The sequence below is a fragment of the Callospermophilus lateralis genome, chromosome 11 (assembly GCF_048772815.1).
Source record: "Callospermophilus lateralis isolate mCalLat2 chromosome 11, mCalLat2.hap1, whole genome shotgun sequence".
In the NCBI taxonomy this organism is placed as follows: domain Eukaryota; kingdom Metazoa; phylum Chordata; class Mammalia; order Rodentia; family Sciuridae; genus Callospermophilus; species Callospermophilus lateralis.
Genome location: NC_135315.1, coordinates 75,021,543 through 75,048,307, shown reverse-complemented (window position 1 = coordinate 75,048,307; position 26,765 = coordinate 75,021,543). Strand labels below are relative to the sequence as shown.

Sequence of the window (26,765 nt, the reverse complement as noted above, 5' to 3'; positions counted from 1 at the left end):
AGCAACAGGCACCTTCCAGACACAGGAAGAAGGGCAGACAGAGAGGAAGCCATGCTCTATAGGCCCAGACACAGCCCTCGCGTCCTCCTTGCGTTGCCATGGCAACGCAGCATCGGGCGACCCGGATTGGCCAGGCCCAGCGCGCGGGGCCTGCTGGGAGAGCATGTCCCCTCCACAGCTTGGCCGGTTTGAACTTGGCGGACCAGATGCGGGCTATGTGACAGTGGAGTGTTGCTTCTTCCCCTCCCGGCATCCTGTTCTCTGCGGACTGTAGTTCCCAGTCTGAGGCCTCCGTGGCCTCCTTCTCCGTCATCATGACGGGTCCCTGGAGGCAGAGGCTGGGCGCGGTGGCGACGTCTATCTGTTGGTCGCCGCTGCCTCAGAGCTGCAGCAATTCCACCATGTCACTGTTGTCTCCCCTCGGCCACCAGAGCTTTTTGTTTGACGATGAACATGGTGATGGAGAGGATGAGGAAGATGTGGAGGAAGATGTCCATGACGTAGAGGCCGAGGTGTTGAGCCTGAGAGGAACGGAGTTACCAGGGTGCGCCAGGTAAACCTGAGGCTGCCCGACCGATACCACCGGTCCCAAGGTTCCTTGGACCCTTCAAAGTACCTTCAGCAAACCAAAACAATCTCCTGTCTTCCACCTTAGAGGCTGAGCAGGCGCCTGCATCCTTAAATGCAGCCCTTTCTGCAGAGAGTCCTGGGCCATTTCTTAAAGATGACATGTTTTCTGATTCTTAGCCCTTTAATTGCTGCTATCTCAATTTCCTTAAAAATGACCCGTATATAGTCTCGAACACAGAAAACTGCTTCTATTTCAGGAGTTTTACAAATCCTCAGAAATCCAGATGGTGAACTGAAGAACTCTTGTCCATAATCTTAGTTCCAAAATGTGTTTTATGTAGTAGGTTATAATAGTGTAAAGAGCTGAAGCACAGAGATTAGTCCACGACAGCATGCAGAGGCAGGGTTGTGTCTGATCTGAGGACGAACTTTCAGTGGAATAGTTATTGTTGTATCAAAGAATATTTGAAGCAAAGGGATTATTAAAAACCATCTTAATGTTTATTTCTACAGTGATTCAGTCAGCAAACATCTATGTTTTGCCACATATTAGTTTAGGTACTGGGGACCATAAATAAAATATACTAGATTTTATTAAATTAAAGCCCAGCTCGGTCCACTCATTTTACATGTGATAAAACTGCATCACAGAACACAAATAAAAAGTCTGACTCAAAGGCATACACCAATTTATTAGCAGACCTGGGCCTAATAGTGAGGTAAACTGATCAGGTTCCCTCTTATACAGGATGACTATTTTAGGGTGTATAGAAATAGAAGCAAAAGGCCTATCACTGTAATAATGTAGGTCTATTTTGGGGTAAACGTCATCTTCAGAAGCCAATTTACAAGTTTCTGATCATCAAACTATATAAGGAACAATACAGGAAATATAAAAAATGCAGACCAGAGAACCCATACTTTATGTGTAAGTGACAAGTTGGCCCCTCTCTGTATAAGGAATGAATGAATGGAATGTGGAACCATCTGAAATGACCCATACATGGTTACAAAAGTTACTCTTTTAAAGATGAGAGGTATGTTGGTGGAAATGGAAACCAGGAAGAGTAACCATGCATGCTGTCCAGGCTGATTGAAAAAACAAGAAAGAGGCCATCTCATATTAACCCTATAGACTCAGTGGTAAGAGTTAGGATTTTAGGAGACCATTTTCATCTATGTTTTATAGGGATTCTTTAGGACTTAGTGGGTATTAGATATTTTTAAAATGAATTTTAAAGATGTATGAAATACCTTCTGAACATAATTAACAGGACTAAACAAGGTGGACATAGTTTATCAGCCTGAGGAATAAATGACCATGAAAAACTGCAGCTCAACTACTAAGACCCTGCATTAGCTTCCACAAGCCAAAATGCTAATCAAATGGAACCTGGGAGGAGCCAGACCTATCTATGTCTCACTCAAAGCCTGAATGAGCTAATAGGGCTAAGGCTGCCTAAGCACATTTCATTCCCCATGAGTCAAAAGAATACTGAGGATGTGGGTCTAGAAAGATTGCAGAATTTGTTAGATCTTGTGTGAGGCAAGTGTTAAATTTTTATTAGGTACTAATAAATGTGTGTTGAATGAATTCCTGTTTCTCCTTCCTGGAGAATAGTTAGATACCATGATTATTTTCAAATGGTTCAGAAACACTAGCACTTCTTTTAGAAGATGACTGTGTTCCTTTAGTTGTTGTTCTGGATAGCTTGTATGGGATGAGATGAAGGAAGGCAGCCTGAGTCATAGCCCAGCCATTGTTTTGGGCTATCAGCATCCTCTGTAGAGTACAGAGAAACCAAGAGCTCTGGGATTTTATGCCTCTCTCTGTCCCTTACTAGCTACATCTGATTGTGGCATACTAGTAGAGTAAGGCTTCTTTGAGATAGACTCAGGCATTGGCTGCACATATCTTTGTTCTCAGATTTGTGTGTGTGCTGGGCCTCATACATGCCAGGCAAACATTATGCCACTCAGTCACACCCCAGTCCCTCAAGATAATTTTCAGTACAAGTAGATTTATGCTTAAAAGATGGATTAACCTTCAAGTGTATTGGCTGAGATTGAGAAGATAATAAAAGATGACCTCAAGACAAGATGATGAAAAGTATTTTTCTGGAGTCTTTTATAATATGCTTTGGGCCTACTGCTTATCTATTTAGTTCTTTTCTGTATTTCATATAACTATAGTTAGGAAAGTTATGCCTTAATAAGTTTCTTCTCATAAATAGCTAATTATGAAGCCTTTCTTTATTATGAGTATATCTGTAGTTTATATGCTATACATTTTGAACACGTTTGCTAAAAATGTTAAGGCAGGCAGTATTTAAAGTGTTATCTAAAAAAACTGATTTGACTTATTTCTTCTTTCAACAGTGTTTCATATTCTAGACCCTCAGTCAAGACATATTTGGTTTTCTTCTTTCCTTTTTTTTTCCAGTCCTGGGGATTGAATCCAAGGTGCTTTAATCTACAGCCTACTAATCTACAGCCTCCTACATTGCTGGGATTACAGGTATATGCTATCACAACCAGCCATGTTCTTATTTATTTATTTATTCATTCATTCATTCATTCATGTACTTTTCTTTAAGGAACTCATGGCCTGTGGCAGAGGGAGACCAGTGACAGGAAGCCCAAGGCAGTTAATCCAGAAGTTTTTAGAAAGTTTCCCAGACAATATAGTATCAGAATAAAATCTTGAAGGAAGAATAGGAGTTAGTTATAGTAATAATTATAATAAATGGCATAGCATGTATTTACTGAGGGCCCAGAACTATACTAAGTGCTTTGCTTCTTCATGCAGCTACTACTGTCATCTCCATTTTACAGATGGGATCTCTTTTTTAGAGAAATTTGAATATGTGCAGAAGCTAGGAAGAAGCATATAGAGACTTTATCCCCAGGCTGTTTTACTCATGAAAGTAAGCTCTTAATCTGGCCATATGTGAAGGTAGAGGAAAGGCATTTCGGTTTTAGGCAAAAGCTGAAGAGCACAATACCATAGTGCATTTACCAACCCACAGAAGTTCAACATGACTGAAATGTAGAGTCTGTATCACCCATTTATGAAAAAGAAAGGAAGGAGTCAATTTATGGATGTCAGGCTAAGGAGTTTGGATTTCATCCTGTGCGCAAATGGGCCCTGAAGAACTTTGAGATAAGAAGTTATATGATAAAGGGATGCATTGGTAGAGGCAAATCTGGCAACAGGTTTAGAGAATGATTTAAAAGGGAAGGCTAGATACTGTTTATGTTTGGAGTGTTTGAAAGGTTTGAGAAGAGAATCACTTGAGAAAATTGAAGGATGTAGAATTGATATGACTAGTGATTGTATGGGCATGAGGGTAGGGGGAATCAGACATGGAGGGGTAGTGGGTGGAGTCAGATCTGGATTTCTGGATTAGGTAACTGGCTGGATGGTGGTAACATTCACTTAGGGTTATAAGAGGAGTAAAATTTTTCTTAGTGGGGAAGAAAGAGGGGGGTGGATGATGGAAAATGCTTAGATTTTTTTTTCAATTGACTGAGTTCAATATCATGGAGCTGTCTATAAAATTGTTGGAAATAAGTCTGGAACTTAAGATAGAGATCTGGCCCAGAATAGCTGATCCAGATATCACCAGCATATAGTGATAGTTGAAGCTGAGAACAGATGAGGTCATAATGCAACACTGAAGAGGAAAGATGTGCCTAAGAAATAATATATTAACAATGTCTCTTTTCCACTTAGAATACAAGTTCTGAAAAGACATGAATGGATGATTAAATAACATAACCCCCCGAAAAAAATTAGGGAAACTGAATCTATGAGGTAGAAAAAGTGGTACAAAGCAGTTGTGAGGCAATTGTTTGTTAGAAGGAACAATGTTGAAGATACACATACCTGAGTCTATATAATAAACTTGCCCCTGGAGCTATGTTGGGTACTGAACAACCTTCCTATCCGTGAGTACTGATTGTTAAGTTTTCCATAAGTTTTGTGAGGCTTATGTATCCAGCCAAATCCTTCTGTTCTTTATTTACTCATATAGTTAATTTTCTGTATACCCAGAAGAGTCAGACTGACAGAAGGTACAAAGTGGAGATGAAGACAATGATAAGAAATAACCATATTGAAGAGTCTTGTATACTCTAAGAACTGGCAAAAGGTCATCAAACAAAATATTAAATGTTGAAGGAGAGAAGGGCCACAGCAGTAGTGGGTGTAGCTCAGTTGGTACAGAGTATACTTAACATGAATGAGGCTCTGGCTTCGATTCCCAGCACTGAAAAAGAGAAGAGTATATTTTTTTCCTATAGCTTTCTATTTCAAAATAATTTCAAATTTAAAGAAAAAGAACATAAAAAACTTTTGTTCATCCTTTACCCAGAATTCCTAATTATTAAATTATTTGCTTTTAATCATTCTCTCAGTATATATGTACACATTACTTTTTTCTGTGCTATATAATGGAGGGAAAGGGAAAGGTCTGCCCCAGGATCTGATTAACGTTATGTGTATATGTGTGTATGTGGTAGTGGAGCCATAGATATAGTTCAGGGGCATGTCCAAGGCCCTGGGTTCAATGCCTGGTAAAACACACACACCTACAAAAGATTATGTGTACTAGCAGTAATTAGTGATTACTTGTATAGATAGAATTTTTAGGAATAAAAAAATAAAATTTTAGAAATAAATCATTTCCTCAAGTGACCTTGAGGCACATAGGTTGGGCTCAAGTTATTCCATTGGGTTTTTAAATAATTTGGTTTTTGAAGGGTGTGGCATAACTAAATGAGTAAAGTAATTCAAAATTAGATTTCCTTTTCCTGATTTTTCATATTTTTGCTTTATATAATTGATTCATATGTTTTTAAAATAACAGTATTGAAAATATGTTGTTAGATTTTGTTTTCATTGTATAGTTAAATGATTTTTGACTAGAAAGAGAAGTATTTCGTGTACAAGTTCTACAGTATCCTTTCTTTCATAGCAGTAAAGTTGAATCAGAAGATAACCAAGAAGAACAGAAACAGGTCCACTTAGGAGAAAGCAGCCTGACACCATGGGAGGTGTGGTTTGTTGGCAAAGAAAAAGAAGAACATGACCATCTGAAACAGAAAGCTCTAGAGGTACAACTAGACAGTATTCTTTCTATATGACAATGAGCTCAAAGAGTAGAGTTGCTGTTGTAAATTAAAATGTTAATCTTATTGTTCCTGAAAACAATGTGTGTGCATTTGTTTGTCTTTGTTTACTATATCAATTTTAATAAATCTAATTATAGAAGCAGTATATTCATTAGAAGAACAATTAGAAAATATAGCTAAATATAATTTAAAAAATGAAAAGCTCTTTTAATTTCACCACCTAATAATAATCTTTGTTAAAAATATGGAATATAGCCTTCTAGACTTTCTTCTATGTAAGTTTTTAAAAAATAAACACAGTCCTCTCTTAAGTATCCAAGAGGTTTGGTTCCAGGACTTTCTTGGGTTCCAAAATACTCAATGCTCAAGTCTTTCTATATAAAGGCATTTGATGTATATATCTCCCCATCTACTTTTAATCTTTTCTAATTACTTATATCGCCTAATACAATGTGAACACTACCTAAGTAGTTATTATACTGAATTGCTCACAGCATAATGACAAGAAAACAGTGTGTCCCTGCTCAGTATAGGCACAATTTTTTGGCATATTTTCGATCTATGCTTGATTAAATCGATGGTTGCAGAACCCATGGATACAGAGGGCTGATTATATGTACAAATGTATATCTAGAGAGACATACAATAGAATTTTTCTCTTAGGTAAATTCAACTATATACTCAGGAAAAGTTCTAAGAAAGAAGAGAAAAATTGAAATAGAGACAGGAATCTATTCTACCTACCAAAGAGCATGCGCCCTGGCAAGTAAATAGATTTGTATAATTTGCCATCACCTAAGCTCCCTATCCAGACTCACTATCTGATTTCTTTTCATCACAGAAATGGTGAAAGATACTTCTTATTTTCAATGAAATAGTTTCAATCTTTTTAAATCTGTTTTTTTTTGCCTGTTATATTATTAATATATGTCCATGTCATTTTTTTTTGTATTTTTTGGAGCTGCATTGGGGATCTAACCCAAGGCTTTGTTCTTGCTAGGAAAACATGTTACCACTGAGCTATAACCCAGCCCTCATTAAATATTTTTCAACATCACTTTAAAATGATTGCTTATTATTGGCTGGGGATATAGCTCATTTGGTATAGTGCTTGCCTCTCATGCACAATGCTCTGGGTTCAATCCCTAGCACCACAAAAAAAGAAAAGAAAAGAAAAGAAAAAGATTGCTTATTATTAAAGTATATTTAAAATGTATTAATGTATATTAAAATATAGTAAACTGGTACACTATGGTTGGATATTTTAGTTTATTCTAGTCTGTTAGTAACCATGTTATTATAAAAAATCATGGGAACTAAAGCTTTGCACTTTCTTTGCCCTTTATGATCTTCCTTGAAATTTTTCATATTGGTTTCGAAAATAGTTGTTATTTTTGTGATAAGTTTATACCAGGTAGGCAATCATCTGTTTAGGAGACTTGGAATGATTCAAATGATTGTGTAAATTAGTATATTCTGGCATTTCCCTTTTACATGATACTTTGTATTCTAGAATATAAATTTATTCCTGGAAATGTACACTGTGAGAGTAGTATTTATTTCCTCTTAGCAGGCACAGGGCTTGAAAAAGACTTTGTGGTTTGGTTTCAGCCAGGCTTAATAAAAGGTCTAGTTCTAGTCTTTTTACTTGCTGGGTGATCTTAGTCAATTTATTTAGATTTTATACTTCAGTTTCCCCATCTGGATAGGTGGGAAAAATAGTACCTGTTATAGGATTTTTGTGAGGATTAAATGAAACAAACTATAAAGATGGCTGATTTTGTTTTTTATTGGTATTGGCATTTCTATCATTGCTAGTGATAGCCTTTGGAGAAGATTTTTTTAAATTTGTTTTCAGAATTAATGTTTATTTTTGAGACCCCAGTCTCTTCCCTTTACCTCAACGTTAGATTTTAACATTACTAGTTCTTTTAACATTACTAGTTCCAATGTTTAGTGTGGCTTTTATTTTTCCTGCTTCTTTTTTTTCTTGGACTGCTAGGGATCAAACCCAGAGACCTGCACATGCTAGGCAAGGGTTCTATCACTGTTCATCAGTTCTTGTGTAGTATTTTTGAAAAATATTTGTTCATGGTGAGAAACCTAATTTTTTCATGTTGAACATAAATATAAACCTATACATAGATGTATATACATATATATTTTAAAAAGTATCTTAATTTATTCAAAACATGGTATTCTTTTTTATGAAAGTCAATTTTAACCTGTTCAATTGATTTTAGACTCACAACTTGGAAAACACTGGTAGAGTAAGTTAGTGGAAAAGCACAGTTCATTTGCATTTTTCTAGCTACTATAGAAGTCACTTGTAAGAAGCATCACTATCAGTGAAAGGGGGAGAATAATATTTACCTCTTATTGTTATTTTGAGGTCTAAATGAATATCAGGATATGGCCTACTATATAGAAAGAATACAATACGAGTTAGTTATTACATATGCATGTAATAACTACTCTGAATATTTGTTTCAAGAACAGTATAAAATAATAAATATAAAGCTCTTACCACAACCATTAAGCATATAGCAGGGTATAATTATTTGTATGTATTAAAGCCTTTTCATGTTTTGAGTAATTTGACATTTCTTATGGCTACTTCATTAATTAACTTTGAAGAAATTTAAAATATTTTTGAATGAATCTTGCCTGTTAGTCATGCCAAGGAATCGTACCTATCAATCATAACATATGGATCATCTACTCAATGTTTTGTTAGCTTATTTTGAGCTATTATGGTCTTTATATTTTATTTCTTTTGAGTGAAAACTTTATTTAATTTTTTTTTTCTTTTAAAGAATACTGCTGAAAACTATTATAGCTTTCTGCAGAAATAATATTTAACTTCTGTCATCCAGAAAGTGTAAATTGGAGGTACTTCCATTGGAAGTAGGATCGGTTTGCTTTGCAGGATATATGAGGGCATTTGGTGTTGGGGGACTGATGATATTGGTAGAAAACAATGCAGAATTAGAAGATGGCTTATCATCATAAACTTTAGCCAAAATCTATTTGGATTTTCATGCCTTTCTCTTTATTTCCTAAGTCATGCTTTCCCTTATTTTTCTGTCCTTATTTACTCTATTCCCTAATTTTCTTACAAACCATGTCATTAAAATCACAGATTTTTGACCATAAGGAATGGTTTATTTCAGATCCTTATAAAAGCTAAGAAGCATGAAGGCAAGAGAAGTAACTTTGCCAAGGTTTCGGTTAGTGGCAGAGCTGGAACTGGTATTAAGTTCTTTAGATTTCCAATTTAAGTGCTTTTTATTAAGAAATATTTTAGAAATAAATAGATCAGACTTAGTATTTGCTTTTTGAACTTATTCTTGTTTTCTTATTTTCTTCCTTTAACATTTAAAGGAAATTTTTTTTCAGTACCACACAGAGGTACTTAACCACTGAATCACATCTCCAGTCCTTTTTTGTAGTTTATTAATAAACAGGGTCTCACTAAATTACTGGGGGCCTCACTAAGTTGCTGATTGCTTTGAACTAGTAATCCTCCTGCCTCAGCCTCTCAAGCTGCTGGAATTACTGGCAAGTGCCACCATGCCCCACTTAAAGAAAAACTTAAAGGACAGTTGAATCATTAAAAAGCTCATTTCATTCATGAATTTGATTTCAGTAACAGACATTTAAATTTGTTTTAGACATCTCTGTGAGATTGAGTTAAAAAATTGTTTTAACCCTTTATAGTTACCCTATTAAAAATGTTATTCATTTGTAATAATGTTGAAATGATAAACATGGTAAACACTAAAAATTAACATTGACATTATGCATGCTAGCATATTGGTTTTGTAGGTTATTAAATATATTTACATTTTTATTATTTAAAATAATTCTTTATTTCTAAGTTCTCTGTGGTCTTTTGCTAATTCTAATTTTTAACATTTGACTTAACATTTTAATGTAATCTGTTCAAAATTATAAAAATTATTTATTTTGTGACTAGTCCAGGTACTTTTTTTCCTGTATATTTTAACCTGGTCACCACTTAATCTTCAGCTATTTAATTTATCAGCCCTTAAGGAAGGAATAGGGTAGGATATAGAGTTGGTGAAACTCAAAATTGTCAGTTTTGTTTTTGTTTTTGTTTTTGTTTTTGTTACCTTCAATAGTAAAAAATCATTTGAAAATAGGCAAAATGTATTGAAATAATGATGCATGTTTAGGACCCACTTTGGAGTTTGGTTTTCCATAACCAAATGTTTATTCTATGGGAAAATAGCTATAATCCTGTTGATATTCAGTGATGTACCAGAAGACCACGCAGGGGCTTTTGGAAAGAAGACTCCTGCTGTATCCTGGAGGAGGCCTGCCTCAGTGGTGAAGATGGAGCCATTCAGCATGGGAAATTCTAAGAGGAGCTAGCCTTGGAAGAGAGAGTAGTGTATGAGAATGTGATGTATATTCTGGGTAGGCAAATACTTAAATAGACATTATAAGAATACAGTACTATTCAGGTCAGTGGTAGCATTTCTAGGTAATTTTGGATCTTTTCTTTATTATCACCTATATCAATATTAACTAAAATTTGGTATTCATAAAATAGTAATGCAACATCTTAATTTTCCCCCTTTTGAGTTACCTGAAGACTCTTAAAAAGTATATAAATATAATCAATTATGCTTTATCATACATTTAAACTTTTCTTTAAAAGAAAATTTAGAACTGGTTTGGAAAATTTCGAATGTATAGTTGTCAGATTTATATCTAGCCTTTTACTATATGTAAATTTATACACATGTATATACACATACATACACACATGCGTATCTGCACACCCACACACACTCTGTGTGTTTCTCCTTTTACTTGTTTTCACAAGTCCAGACTGTCTTCCCCTTATAGGGTATATTGTCGTAACCTTCTAGTCAATCTCCCTCAGAATAGTATTGATCATTTAAAACTCAGCCTTCAGTCTTAATAAGAGCTCTAAATCATCACTTTTGACTTTTATTCTTCATCATAGTGTTCAATTTACTGTCTTCAAAAAACCTCTTTCTATCTAAAGAGGAAATTAGTACCACACTTTAAATTAATCATCATCCCCACCCACATCTTTCACTTCTTTTAAAGTCATCTTCTCTCACTATTTTAAGCAACTGCTCATTTCTGACTATCCTGGTTCAAACCATTTCTCTTTGTCTTCCCTTTTCATTCTTTTCTCCAAACTCCTTTTTTTTATACCCAGTAACTCACAGTGTAGCACTTTATTCTTTGGTATATAGAGAAAAGATTAGATGAGAGACTTCTAAGATTTCATCTCTCTCTCTCTCTCTCTCTCTCTCTCTCTCTCTCTCTCTCTCTCTCTGTGTGTGTGTGTGTACACGCACAGTTCTTGTTAGATAAATAGCAGGCACTCAGAGTGTATTGAGTGAGTAATGAAGGAATAACAGCTATGAGGTAGTGAAGAATCCTATCAAGGTGGATATTTGTTTTGTGGGATATGGTATTTCAAAGTTTGAAGATTTTCTAAGTGAGATAGGGCAACTATTTTCTTTGCAGTGAAATTTTAAGATCAGAAGTCATGGTAAATAAGTATCTTTGGATTTAGTTATTCTAAAATGCAAAAAAAATATGTTCTTGGTGTAAAGTTTTATCTTCATTTAAAACCCTGGAATTAACCTGAGAGTTGGAAAATTGCCCATGGAGGTGTTTGGGGAGAAAGGAAAGATGGGAAGGAGAAAGGGGGACAAATGGAAGATTCATAAATGTATCTGATTATTAGTATCTAAGGAAGGAAGAAAACTAACCAGTAATTATGATTGTAGAGTCCTAGAGAAGTCTAGTTTGAACAGCTTTCTCAATTAATGCCATAATTTGGCCGATGAGTGACAGAGTGGTGGCATTCAACTTGTAGTTTTATTTGGCCATACCTTTCACATTTTTTCTTCTGAGGAAATGCCCAGACGTGTAGATTCTGGTGACAGCAAGGCAGTTAAATAATCTGAGGTATGAATTTGGTTTTGTTTTATACCCCAGTAGCTATAAAATCTGTGAAGAAAATTCTGATTCTTTTTTTCTCTATGGAAAACTGAATACCTTCTTTACATTTCTTCTTTGGTGTAACTCTGAATTAAAATTTTAATTTAGGAATTACTTAATTCCTATTTTTATCTTCAGCAAGAAACTTGAAACTTTTTATAATTGTAAAAGAAAGTTGCAATTCTCTTGAGCTACTGCCAATAGCTTACAGTGGTGCCAAAATTTAATTGTGGGAAAGTTGATTTCAATGAGGATAAATTAGCTGAAATTTAGTCTAAGAAACTAGTGTTTTGCTGCCAAGCAATTATTTGCATTTCTAAAAAATGACTTATACTTTTTACCAATGCTTTCTTTCATTGTAGACTAGTTACTTAAGTAAGTTATTATCAGTAGTGGTATATATTATATAATGGAAACTATATTCTTGTTTAATTTGGTTAAGCTCAGCCTTTTTAAAAATATGTGGTTTGGGAACTTCCCTTAAACATTGCCTTTTGTTTAAATGAAATCCACAGGAATTAAATCAACAACTAGAAAAAAGAAAAAATGGAATAACGTAAAAAAAGAAAGATAATTGCTGAAGAAAAGCACAAGGAATGGGTTCAGAAAAAGAATGAATAGGTAAAAAGGAATAAAATGCATACACATATCCTAACATCTCTTTTCAAAGTCTTTCTTCCAATTAGTCCTTAGCTAGGTTTTTCTTGTATTTCTCTTAGGTTCTTTCTTCTTTGAGGTTTTGCTTTTGTTTTTAACCCCTACCCTCATGAATATTTATCAAGTCTCTTGTCTTCTGCCCTTTGCCCTTTACTCTTCTTTTGTTTTTGGTACTAAGGATTGATCATAGGCATGCTTTACCACTGAACTACATCTCTGCCATTTTTATTTTGTTTTGAAACAGGGTCTCACTAAGTTGCTGAGACTGTCTCTATCTTGCCATCCTCCTGCCTTAGTCCCCTTGAGTCACTGGGATTAAAGGCATGCACTACAGAGCCTGGATGCCCTCTAATTTTGTTCTTTTCTGTCCCTGTGAACTCTACTAGTGTCTGCCTACATTCAGCAATTCTAAATATTTTAAAAATATTTTTAGTTGTATATGGACACAAAATCTTTAATGTATTTATTTATTTTTATGCGGTGCTGAAGATGGAACTCAGCACCTCACATGTGCTAGGCAAGTGCTCTACCACTGAGCTATAATGCCAGCCCCACCAAGTCTGAATCTTTAGACTTGAATTTTTTGAGTCTTGGATTTCTATCCATTAGATCAGCAGGCAACTCCAAATGTGTACACCTAAAAAAATACCTTTGCCCCATTCTTCTTCATAGACTTTTTCCTATTATTCCTTTATTTCTATTACTTCTACTGTGTCTTCAGCCATTTAATAATAATAATAATTCTGTTGCTCCAAAACATCCCTTCCTTTACTATATATAATTGCTGCTTCTATTTTATTTTCTGAATGGTCTCATTACTTCCTTCAACTTTATTGTTTACTTCTCCACACTAGGATATAAGTTCTTATAAGATCAGGAATTTTGCTTCTTTTCTTCAGTTCTCCAACAGCTTATCCATTACCACACATTAGAGGTACCCGGGAATATTTGTTAAATGAATAAACCCTTCCTGTATGTCTCTGCCAGATTAAACTTTGCTGAATAGATCTGACTGTCATTCCTTGTCTATTTTTTTATGTTCCACACCTGTACTGTCTTCTGACTGAGATTTTAACAACTCTAGACTGACTGCTTGAAGAGTCTCCACTCTATTCCCTGAGCCAAAATAGCATTTCAGCCATGTCTACCATCTGTTTTCTCTTTATTCTATGCTGATTCTTTTTTTTATTGGTTGTTCAAAACATTACAAAGCTCATGACATATCATCTTTCATACATTTGATTCAAGTGGGTGCTGATTCTTTTTACTGGGATTATTTAGGGAGCTCACACAAGATAATCACAGCCGCCCCCAATCTTCTTGGAGTATTAGTTTTACTGGAAATTTTTTGAGAGGAAAATGTTATATTTTTATAGTAAAGCAAACATAGGAATATAAAGAAGTAGACTGTAAGTTTTATTTTTATTTTATTTTTCAAAGTGTTCATGATCAAACCCAGGGCCTTGCATATACTAAGAGAACACTAAATTATTTTACATTATTTTTAAGATACAAATAAATTTCCTAGAAATCTTGAGCTTTTGACTGTACTGCCAAGGCCTCAAGAGTATGTATTCTTGAGAAATTTTGAGAATTCTTATCTTCTTACTATTTTTCATTTCCTAATTTTTACATATGGTATTTTATCAGGATGGAATCTCATCATATCCTCTGTTCTACTTTTCCATTTTTCATCTAACTCAGATTACTTCCTACATGCAGATTGGCTGTTCACATGTTAGAGATTCTTTCCTGTGAATCATTGTTCAATTTATATTAACTTTATACCACTTATCATATGGTGCTTTGTATTTTCTGTATGTTTTATAAAAAAGAAAAAAAAATGGTTGTTTTTGTAGTATGTACATCCCTTTGCTTTCCTTGTAATTTTAAGATCCTTAAGAACAAGAAAATTCTTTTTTATATTATTTTTTATCCATTACAAAGTTTATAATTCTTTGTATATAGTAAGCATTTGTTAATTGAATGAGTGAATGAATTTTCTTTTTTCTTTTTCTTTTTTGCAGTGCTGGGGATCAAACCTAGGGTTTCACTCATGCTGGGTTTTACCACTGAGGTATATTCCTATTCTCACTTTCAATTTTTGTTGTTATTATTATTATTATTATTATTATTATTACTATTACTTTTTAATTTATGGTGCTAATTGAACCCATTGCCTTAAGCATGTTAGGCTAGCATGCAGCCATTTAGCTATCCTTCATATCCCTACTTTCAATTTTAATACATTCTTATGTTGGATCACACATTAGAAATTTTTTTTAAAAAAGGTCTTTATTTTGTTTATTTATTTCTATATGGTGCTGAGGATCGAACCCAGTGCCTTACATGTACAAGGCAAGTGCTCCGCCACTGAGCCACTGCCCCATCCTGATACATTAGAAATTTTAAAATAACTGGGCATAGTGGCACATGCCTGTTGACTCCAACTACTTTAGAAGCTGAGATGGGAGAATCACAAAGTTGAGGCCAGTCTGGTGAATTTTCTGAGACCCTGACTCAAAATGAAATGAAAAAAGGTCTAAGTAAGTCCCATTTGTTGATTCTTGTTTTTAACTCTTGTGCTATGGGTGTCCTATTAAGGAATTTGGAGCCCGACCCCACAATATGTAGATCGGAGCCAACCCTTTCATCTATCAGACGCATAGTCTCTGATTTGATATCAAGGTCCTTGATCCATTTTGAGTTAACTTTTGTGCATGGCGAGAGGAGGGGATTCAGTTTCATTTTATTGCATATGGATTTCCAGTTTTCCCAGCACCATTTGTTGAAGATGCTATCTTTCCTCCATTGCATGCTTTTAGCCCCTTTATCGAATATAAGATAGTTGTAATTTTGTGGATTGGTTTCTGTGTCCTCTATTCTATACCATTGGTCCACCCGCCTGTTTTGGTACCAGTACCATGCTGTTTTTGTTACTATTCCTTTGTAGTACAGTTTGAAATCTGGTATCGCTACACCTCCTGATTCACACTTCCTGCTTAGAATTGCTTTTGCTATTCTGGGTCTTTTATTATTCCATATGAATTTCATGATTGCTTTATCTATTTCTACAAGAAATGCCGTTGGGATTTTGATTGGCATTGCATTGAACCTATAGAGAACTTTTGGTAATATTGCCATTTTGATGATGTTAGTTCTGCCTATCCATGAACAGGGTATATTTTTCCATCTTCTGAGATCTTCTTCTATTTCTCTCTTTAGGGTTCTGTAGTTTTCATTGTATAAATCTTTCACCTCTTTTGTTAGATTGATTCCCAAGTATTTTATTTTTTTTGAGGATATTGTGAATGGGGTAGATGTCCTCATTTCCAGTTCAGAAGATTTGTCGCTGATATACAGGAATGCCTTTGATTTATGCGTGTTGATTTTATATCCAGCCACTTTGCTGAATTCATTTATTAGCTCTAGTAGTTTCTTTGTAGACCCTTTTGTGTCTTCTAGGTATAGGATCATATCATCCGCAAATAGTGATAATTTAAGTTCTTCTTTTCCTATTTTTATGCCTTTAATTTCTTTCGTCTGCAGGGAAATGGATGGCACTAGAGCAGATTATGCTAAGTGAAGCTAGCCAATCCCTAAAAAACAAATGCCAAATGTCTTCTTTGATATAATGAGAGCAAACAAGAACAGAGCAGGGAGGAAGAGCAGGAGGAAAAGATTAACATTAAGCAGAGTCATGAAGTGGGAGGGAAAGGGAGAGAAAAGGGAAATTGCTTGGAAATGGGAGGAGACCCTCATTGTTATACAAAATTACATATAAGAGTTTGTGAGGGGAATGGGAAAAAAATAAGGAGAGAAATGAATTACAGTAGATGGGGTAGAGAGAGAAGATGGGAGGGGAGGGGAGGGGGAATAGTAGAGGATAGGAAAGGTAGCAGAATACAACAGTTACTATTATGGTATTATGTAAAAATGTGGATGTGTAACCGATGTGATTCTGAAATCTTTGTAATGTTTTGAATAACCAATAAAAAAAAAAAAGAAAAGAAAAAAGGTCTAGGGTAGGTTGTAGCTCTGTGATAGACTGCTTATCTAGCATGCACAAGGGCTTGAGTGGAATCCCTAATACTGCCCCCCAACCCCCATTTAAAAAAATACTCTGCTATCACTTTGTTTTATATTGTGATTTTGTATGTTTTGAATTGATTTTATTATTAAAATATAACTATGAATTTAGATAAATGCTCAAATTATAGGACAAAGTTTTAAATTTTTAATTATAGTTTTTGTCCTTACCTATTGTTGAATCTGATGCCAAGTGATATTATAATGAGCATCAAATAATTTCAGTAAGTTGAAGATAACATAATCTTCATCATTCAGGCATTAGAAGAAGGAAATTTGGTTAGAGAGGTGTCTGTGTGTACGTGTGTGTGTATTATAACCATAAAAGTATTTGATTCTTACTTGGATTGTGTTTGTTTAGAAATCAATTACTATGGATTGTGTTTGTTTACTTCATACCCAAAAAGTACTTTGAATAAATGTCACAATCAAAATAAGGCTATATGACCATTACAAAATTTTGGTTGACACCTTTTTGAAGTTTATATAAAAATAGTTATCCATGTATGGTGTGCTCTCTCCTCAAGAACCTTCTCTTATCTTCTAACTTCATTAAGCTAATTTTACCATGCCAATCAAACATAATTGTTGTTTTTTCTAAGAATGTAAGATGCTGCTGAGGGATATATGATATATATTCACTGTTTTAGTTAGTGGTAGTAAATCTAATCCAATTATTTTTGAGGAAAAAAATTCTTTTGGAGTAAGTGGCTTGCCATGATATAAATCACTAATTATTGAAAGCAAGATTCCATAAGGTAGAAAATGATTCAGAGATGAACCCTGAAAAATTAATTTACCTATTCTGCAGCATTCTTGTGCAAGTTAAAGAATAATTGATCCCTCCTTTTTTTTTCCTTAAAAACTATCAGATTTCTTATTCAGCCTTAGTTACATTTACCTGTATTTGTAAAGACTGTTCTCCTGATTCTTCTCTTCCTGTCTGGCATCTAGCTTTCTGTTTACATTTTATGGTGTGTGGTCCTCTGCTGCCTCCAGCTTCATTTTAGTTGTATCTTGGGCTGCTATTTTCTCTGAGTCATTTTCACTGTGTTTTATAAAAAAATCAGACAAAAGAATTCATGTATACATTAGTAAGTTTGCTTTCTTCTAATATGACTGTAAATTGTGAAATTCTTTTAAAACAAATATCTTATCTCATTGAGTACACTTAGTATTTGTGTTGCTATGCTAAATTATTTTCCAGATTAATGTTTTTTACACATTAATACAAATTTTGAAAAAGACCTCTACTTTCAATGTTTAAAAAGTTATTGAAAAATAAAATTGTTTTTAATTCTCAAAACACACTGATATTTTATTTGAAAGACGTAATTCAAATCAACAAGGTGTATGATTGATAACACTGCTATCAGTTTATCATTCATGCTTTCAACAAGTGTTTACTTAGCTTTTTCTATGTGCCAAGTAGGCCCTATTAGAAGAATTAAAATAGAAAGTCAAAACTTTAAGTAGCCAGTTGTTCATTTCTTTTACTTGTAAGAAACAAAGGTTCTTTCAGGGCACCATTTTAGAAAAGGAAGATTAATTATTGTCCTCTGTGATATAGAACCAGTGTGCTAGAAAATCTGAAGCCACTTAATGGCTGACTGCTTTCTCATTAGCAGTGACTATTCTGACTGCCTGCTGTGCAATAAAATACACCTATTTTAAGTTTATGAGTTTGACAGATATACATACCTGTATAATTAGTAAGCACCACAGTCAAGATAATACAACATTTTCATCACTCCGGAAAGTTCCCTTCACATCCAACCCCCATTCCCCTTCCCAGAGCCAGCCACAGCTCCAAATATCTTAGTAATCTTTCTATTCTGTATATAAGATTGTACATTCTATGCTTTCTTAAAAGCAGAATGAAAGAATGTGTTGGACTTCTTTTGTTTTTAAAAATATCCTGATAGTTCATATATTGTTGATTCATTTTTATTGATGAGTAGTCTCCCATGGAATAGCACAAATTGTTTATCCATTCACTAGTTGATGGTCAGTGGATTGTTTTCCATTAGGAGATATTATGAATAAAATTCTATGACCATTTATATACAAGTCTTTTGTGGACATTTGTTTTCATTTGTTTTGGGTAAATGTTTAGGAGCTGAATTGCTGGGCTATATGGTAAGAATGTGTTTATGAGAAATTACCAAAGTATTTTCTCAGGTGCTTTACCAATTTATATTCCCATGACTATTTATGAAAGTTCCAAATATTTTACATCTTTGGCAAACCTTATAATGCCAGTCTTTCATTTTCATTCTTCCAGTGTGTGTATAGTATATGCCATTGTTTTAATTTTCATTTCCATGAGATCTAATGCTGTTTCACATCTTTTTATAAGCTCATTGTATTAGTCTTTCAGGGATGCCATAACCAAATACCACAGACTTTGGTGGTTTAAACAACAGAAATTTTCTCATATCCCAGTGTCTGCAGGTTTGGATTCTATTTAGGCCTCTGGCCTGCAGATGGCTTGTCTTCTGGCTTTTTCTCTGTGCACACATATCTTTGGTGTATTTTCCTCTTTAAAGGACTTCAGTCTTATTGGATTAAGACCTCATTTAAGTTTGATTTACCCTTGGAAGGTTTTATCTCCTCACACTGGGAGATAGTCCTTCAACATAGGAGGTGAAGGGACAAAATTTAGTTTATTATACTTGTTGACCATGGTAGGTAGCATTATACAACTGAGCTACATTTGTTGTTAGCTTCTTTTTGATTTGTTTTGTGTCAGTTTAAGTCTTTTGCCCATTTTTTGAAGGGGTTATATGACTTCTTATTAAGATATAAGAATTTGTAAGAATTCACGGTTGAATAAAACTTAGTGGCTGAGAGCATTCTTAGCAGGCTCTGGGTTCAGTCCTCAACAAGTCTCCTTTCTCCGTCAAAAGACATGTAGGAATTATTCTTTCTTTTCTTTCTTTCTTTCTTTTTCTTTTCTTTTTTTTTTTTTTGAGATGGGGATCTTGGTGATATCACTTTTTTACCCCGGTTGACCTCAAATTCCTGGGTTTGTCAGGTGATCCTCTTGTCTGTGTCTCCCAAGTAGCTGGGAATATAGGTACATGTGACACTGGGTGAATTTTGTACATTTCTCTTCACTTTGTCTTTTCTTTTTTTAATGTGGTGCTGGGGATTGAACTCAGGGCCTCACTCAGGCTACTCTAGCACCTATCAATGAGCTAATCCCCAGTCTTTGGATTCTTTATATATTCAGACCACAAGTCCAATGTCAGATAAATGCATTGCAAATATTTTCTCCCATTTAATTTTTTTTCTTTCTTTTTTTTTGCCAAGGACTAAATCCAGGGATGTTTAACAACTGAGTCACATCTCCAGCCAGTTTTTTTTTTAAATTTTTTTTTTTTGTTTTGAGACAGTTTCTTACTAAGTTGCGTACGAGGGCCTTGCTAAGTTGCTGAGGCTGACTTTGAAATTGAAATCCTCCTGCCTCAGTCTGCTGAGTCATTGTAATTACAGGTGTGTGCCATGACTCATGGCACATTTAATTTTTCTAAATACTATATTTTAAAGAGCAGAATGATCTTCCTTCCTTTCTTCCTTCCTTCCTTCCTTCCTTCCTTCCTTCCCTGGGGATTTAACCCATGTAGACTTTACCACTTAGATATATCCCCATCCTTTTTTTTGAGACACAATCTTGCTAAATTGTGTAGGGCCTCCCTAAGTTGCTGAGGCTGGCCTTGAACTTGCGATCCTCCTGCTTCAGCATCCCTATGCACTGGGATTATAGGGCACCTCTGTGACCAACTTAAAGAACACAAGTTTTAAATTTTGACAATATTCCATATTTCAGTTTTTTCTTTTATGGTTATGTTTTGTATGTCTTTATTTAAGAAACATTGTGTGATTCAAGAGTGTAAAATATTTATTGTTTTCTTCTAGAAGTTATAACTTCAGCTTTACCTGTATGTTTAGTTTTAGTTAATTTTAATATCTGGTTGAGTTAAAAGTTGGGGTTCATTCATTTGCATACATATATTAAATTGTTCCACTGTTAATTGAATAGATAATCCTTTCCCTCTCAAATTACCTTGGCACTTTGTTTAAAATCAATAGAACACACACACACACACACACACACACACACACACACACACACACATAGATCTATTTCTGAATTCTAGTCTCTTCTATTGATTTATATCCTGTGTCAGCAGTAATAAATTGTTACTACAGCTCTATAATTATTGAACTTATAGTTTTTTAAAAATAGATATATAAATCAACTTTTATCTTCTTTTCCAAACTTATTTTAGTTCCTTTGCACCTTTCTATATGTAATTCAGCATCTGATTATCAGATTTGCTAATTATTCCTGCTTGAATAGTGCCTGGCACTATTGGGATTTTGTTAAATGTGTAGATCATTTTGGAGAAAATGGCTCTTAGTAATATCAAATTTAAAATGTATGAATATGTTTTTCTTTCCATTTATTTGTCTTATTTCTCATCAGTTTTACTTAGTTTTTAATGATGGTATTATGCATCATTTGTTATATGTATTTCTAATTATTTCACATTTTGGGCTATAGAGCAGTTATCTTGCCTTGTTTCTGATATTATCTTGTAACATAAAATTAATTTGTGTAGTCATTTGTATTATTTCTTTCTTAAGTGTACATTGCAAACTACCAATGAAGCTATCAGAAGCTAGAGTACTTTGTGGTAAATTTTTAAATTTTGAATTTTTTATAATAAATGGATATCCAGATACTATTTTTTCTTGAATTAATTTTGAGAAGTAGTATGTTTTAAGAAGTTTTGACATTTCACTTTGGTTTAAATTTTTTGGCATAACATTATTTTTAGCATTCCTCCATTTTGAAGTCTTTGTGGTCTATTGTGATCTACTACTTACTGTGTGATCTTAGACAAATTACTTACCTTCTTGTGCCTTCCTTTCCTCCTTTGTAAATAGGATAATAATAGTACCTACCTCATACTGGGAGTGTCAGAATTAACTGATGGTCCATATGTATAATAAAGTACATAGAATAGTGTGAGGTATAGATACCAATGAAGTGTTAGTTTCTGTCATTGAAAACATTGTAGGGACTGGATGATTTCTTGCTGGTGAGGTTAGGCAGGAGAGTCATAAATCACACAGATTAAGAGAGATATATTCCAAGACCATTTTCAGTTTGTAGACTTTCTGTCAGTGAGGAGTAATTAAAACCCATTATTGTTCCATTGGCTATTGAGGTTTTGTTATGAAAAGATTCCTTTTCACAGCTAGAAAGAAATATATCAACTTGAGGAATGGTGCAAGCCCTGATTTTCAAGACTTGCTTGTGCTGTTCAGCACTGAACAGGACATATATTGTATGTAACTGATGTTTATTAATTGGGTGTTAATTTATATTACAGTATTTTACAAGATACTTTCAGGGAAGGAATTTCTCTTTTGGGATCATCTTTCTTTGCTCCATGAAAACTGATATGTATATATATATTTGTATTCCATATTCCTTTCATACCTTTCAGGTTAATTTCTAAAACTTTGATAAAGAGAACTCTCCATGTCATTATTTATTTAAAAGTTAACTACAGTTGGTAGGTTATCATTTGAGTAAGGAGAAGAAAATCATTGAGTTATATTCTATGTCAAAAATTATTATTATTTTTTTTCTGAAAAGTGCCAGATCTTAAACATCTCAGGTTTTCTGCCCATGCAGTCTCTATGGCAACTATTCAACTTTGCTATTGTAGAATAAAAGAAACCATATGCAAATATATAAGCAAAATTAGTTGGCCATACTTATATAAAATGTTGTTTATAAATACAGATGGCCTGTGGGCCGAATTTGACATTCCGCCTTGTTTGCAAACCTCTGATCTATATAAAACAGTATACCTAAATATTTGCCCAATTATGTCCTTATATGCAATCTTCAGCAGGCATTATTCATTTGAATTCTATAACACACTTTTGGTGAATACTTATCCATGTATTTGTATTGACAAATTGTCTATCTAGGAAATGTTTATATACATGAGGATAAACATCCATTAAAAATACTAGGATTCAGCAGTCTAACAGATAGTGATATTTATTCACTAATTTATTTAAAGAATATTTATTGAGCACCTGTTATTTACTAAGTACTATCCCAGTTGCAGGTATATGTTGGTGAGCAAGATCTTTGTCAGTGTCCTAATGGAACTTGCAGCCAAGCAGTAACTACCTGTTATTGGCATTGAACAGGTAATTGCAGTATGTTATATATTCTCATAAACCACATTGTGCCAACCACTGTTACACCACTTATTTTAAGAATAATAGAAGTTTAGAAAATTATTGCATATAACAATCCTTCTTTATGTGAGAATAATTACAGGTATTTCAATTAAAATTTCTATTTTTATTTAAGAAAAGGAAAGAAAGAGAACAAAAAATGAATAAAGAAATGGAGGAGAAAGCAGCAAAAGAACTAGAGAAAGAACATTTGCAAGAAAAAGCAAAAGAAAAATATCAAGAATGGTTAAAGAAAAAAAATTGCTGAAGAATGTGAGAAGAAGAAGAAAGAAAAGGTATTTTTATTAAAGTAGCCAGTTAGAATATATGTTTTTGGTGTTCATAGGTGCCAACTATATTTTAGAAAAAAGTATATGATTAGAAAATTGACCGTATCATAGCATAAAGATATGAAACTATCCTTACTTATATTATGCTGTCTTTAAGCTTCAAAATGAATATGTATTTTTGGTTTCCTTACATTGAGTAATTTCAATAAGCCTATACATTTTTCAGTCATATTCAAAATTGTTGTTAGTTGTTTTAAATATTTTTTCAATGTACTTTTATCTAGTCATATTACTGTATAATAAATTACTTTAAAAAGAAAGTGGATTCCTTTCTTTTTCTTGGGTTTGATATCTTATTGTTTAGAGGAAGATGCATTAATATCACATCCCTGATTATGTTCAATTTTACTCTCAAATTATAGAAATATAATTCAATATTGTGGCCAGTAAGCCATCGAGAGAGGAAAGAACTGGGAGAAAAGACTCAGTAAAATTTGAATGGAAAGTTTAGTTATAGAATATCCTTGGGAATGCTTTGGTCCTGTCATTTTAAGGAAAAAGAAAAACAACAGCAAGCTAAATTACAAGAGAAAAAGGAAATAGCAGATAAAAGTTTAAGGAATGGTTGGAAAATGCAAAAGGTAAACGTCGTCCAGCTGTAAAGAGCTATGGGTATGCCAATGGAAAACTTACAGGTTAGTTTTAATGTTATGTGGCTTACATAAGTATGGTTTGCAAAAGCAAATTTTATACATTTTGTTTCTTTTTCACAGAAATAGAAACTTATAAAATTTATTTTTCTTTCAAATTACTATCTTTTAGAAAATTATACTATGTTGGTAGGAATTTATTCATTCTGCATAAATGATATATAAAAGTAATGGTTGTAGAACTGCAAACTTACACTTTTAATCAATGATTTCTAACATTTGGAAATAAGTTAAATTCTCAGGAATGGAATTGTAGTTCAGTCACAGAGCAGGTCCTTAGCATGCATACAGCCCTGGGTTCAATTACTAACATCCCTGGTAGTGCTCTTACATTCTTGGATGAAAAAGCCTTACTGAGGATGTTTTTAATGGTTCATCTTGCCTACCCTTTTTCTAACCTTCTCTAAGGTAGAGCTTCCAGTGTCTTTGGCACATTATTTTTACAGGGTAGGATATAGATAGCACATGATCAAACAGAACCAATTGGCCTTTAGGCTTGGTCTGATGATAAATGGCATTGCATATTTTTCGTTGTGCTTTATGTTGAAAGTTCATACCTTGATGACAGCTGCCTTCGCTTGTTTAAATGATTTATTATTAAAAATACTCCCATTCTGTTTTGTTCACACAATGGAACATATTCCAGACTTTGTTTTGACCATCTTGGTGAAGTGTGTGTTGACATATTATGCAGTCAAAGTTGGCTGCCAGGGTCTGAAAGACACATTCCTGCTGTCAGGATTAGGCCTCTCTTATATGTCATAGAGGTCATCCATTATACCCATTAATCCATTTTAGCTACTGAGGATGGCTTCTTCATTCTCCTTCTCCTCCTCCTCTTACCCCCACCTTCCTCCCTGCCACCCTCCCTTTCTATCTTTCTTTCTTGCTTAAAAAAAGGGCAATAAGCAGTGATTTTAACCTAATGATTAGATAGTAAAGCTAAGACTTTAGGTGGGAATATACATATTGACTAGAAATTAATTGCTAAAACAATGGACTATTTTATTAAATTACTTTGCTTTTTAAATGAGTTTAATTCTTTTTTGTTTTATTGGTTCCCTTTAGTTATACATGACTGTAGAATTCATTTTGATATAACTAAACAAATATGGGACATACCATTCTTATGGATGTACACAATGGTTCAATTATATACATCATATGAGCATTATTTTAAATTCATTTCACTCTATTCTTTTCCTATCCCCATCCCTTCCCTTCATTCTAATAAGCATCATATTTGTCTGCATGCTGTACTTCCCTTAAGTCTTTATTCTTTATCCTATCATTTTTATCAGTTATGAAATAAAGGAATTTGTGTGTCTATAATGACCAAAGGATTTGAACATAATTTACAGAATGTTCTTCCTTGACATAGTTATTATTGTCAGGCATCACAATTTTTAAACAGTATGTTCATCAAAAGATGCTCTCTAATTAGTACTAAAATTATACTGATTCTGTGAAATCTTATTAACTTGAATAACAATAAATCAAAATTCTTTTGTTCTAAAAAAATCTTGATTCACTTTAACTGTATAAGCAAAATAATTTTTTTCTGTAAATTTTAGTCTCTGACAAGGGGAAACTAGTTCACAAATAAGTCATTTCCTAGACAGGTTTAAGAAAATGAAGGTTTTATTCAATTTTATGGTTCTGAAATTAATTCCATATTAAAAACTTTGCAGGTATTATTATTTGCATAGATTTTAACAATATTATTTGGGTTCTCAGCATTAATTTTTGTATATGTTTTAACTATTTGTTGGCTTCTCAGAATTATCTTTTACTACATTGGTATATTAGAAAGTGTTAGGTTTTTAAAAGTATTCAGATTAGATTGGCGTGTCAGTGATAGTTAGCCTTTTTGACAGTTTAACATTTTCTAGGAATTTTAAAATATGTAGTTGTTCTCAAGAAGTTTAGTTGTTTTGTTTTGTTCTGATTTTTCAATGATTGTAGGTTTTTACAGTGGAACTTCCTATCCAGAACCAGCCTTTTGTAATTCAATTCCATGGAAACCAATTCATATGCCACCTCCCAAAGAAGCTAAGGATCTATCAGGAAAGAAGAATAAAAGACCTGTGATAGGTTAGCCACACAGGTCATCTCTGGTAATTCATAAAGCCAGAAGCAATCTCTGCCTTGGAACACTGTGCAAAATGGAAAGATAGTATATGTGGAAAATACTATGCTTTTACCTAAAGCTACTTAATTTTGAAATCAAAAAGAATTTTTATCTCCCAATCAGCAAGTTAGTACTTCATGTGATTATTTTTGTATTTTATATGAAGTCTAAATGATTAATTGAGAAAGGTATTTTTTACATTTTGGTTTTTCTTTTAAGATTGATCTTGGCATATTGTTTTGCATGATAAATCTAACAATTTTCCTTATGTTTAGCTTGTATTAAAACCACACTGTAATACCCATAAAACCAAAATTTTTGCCTGTATTGTTTTATACTCTATATTGTTTGCTGATGTTTATGTTCAAGAACATAACATTAAGATTAATTTGTCTAAATATGTATTTCTAAACTGCATGCTTTTCTAAATGGGTTAGAAACCAAGAACAATCAAAACAGTCTTTGTTGATATCTTTTAGTATACTTTTTCCATTTTTTGTATTTTAAAAATAACTGAGTAAAAGTTTATTTTGTTACAGATATAAGAGTAGGGACTTCCAAAGGAAAATCTAAACACATTGTTTTATGCTCTGCATCTTAGATTGATGTGTCATAATCTTGAGACCTTAGTAATATTGTGCTTTATTTTGTAAAAATACTTATACATTAATTGTACTTCTTTGTTAGCTTTGAAATTGGGATTGCCATTGCAATATTTTTTAATATTGAAAGGTTAATTGTCAAGCTTATGTTGCTGAGGTTGAAATCACAGATCTTATTCATAAACACATTTTAAGGATAAAAGTTGAAATGATTACTAAAATAGCACACAATTTGTATTAAATTTTATTAAATATGCTTTCTAGGAAAAGCCTGTTATCTTTTATAGGGCCT

The 26,765-nt window shown here is 33.5% G+C and overlaps 1 pseudogene; it reads left to right on the top strand.

The window, feature by feature from the left end:
- The first annotated feature begins 314 nt into the window (after nt 1-314).
- Nucleotides 315-25,917, top strand: LOC143410608 (coiled-coil domain-containing protein 34-like; annotated as a pseudogene).
- The last annotated feature ends 848 nt before the right edge of the window (nt 25,918-26,765 follow it).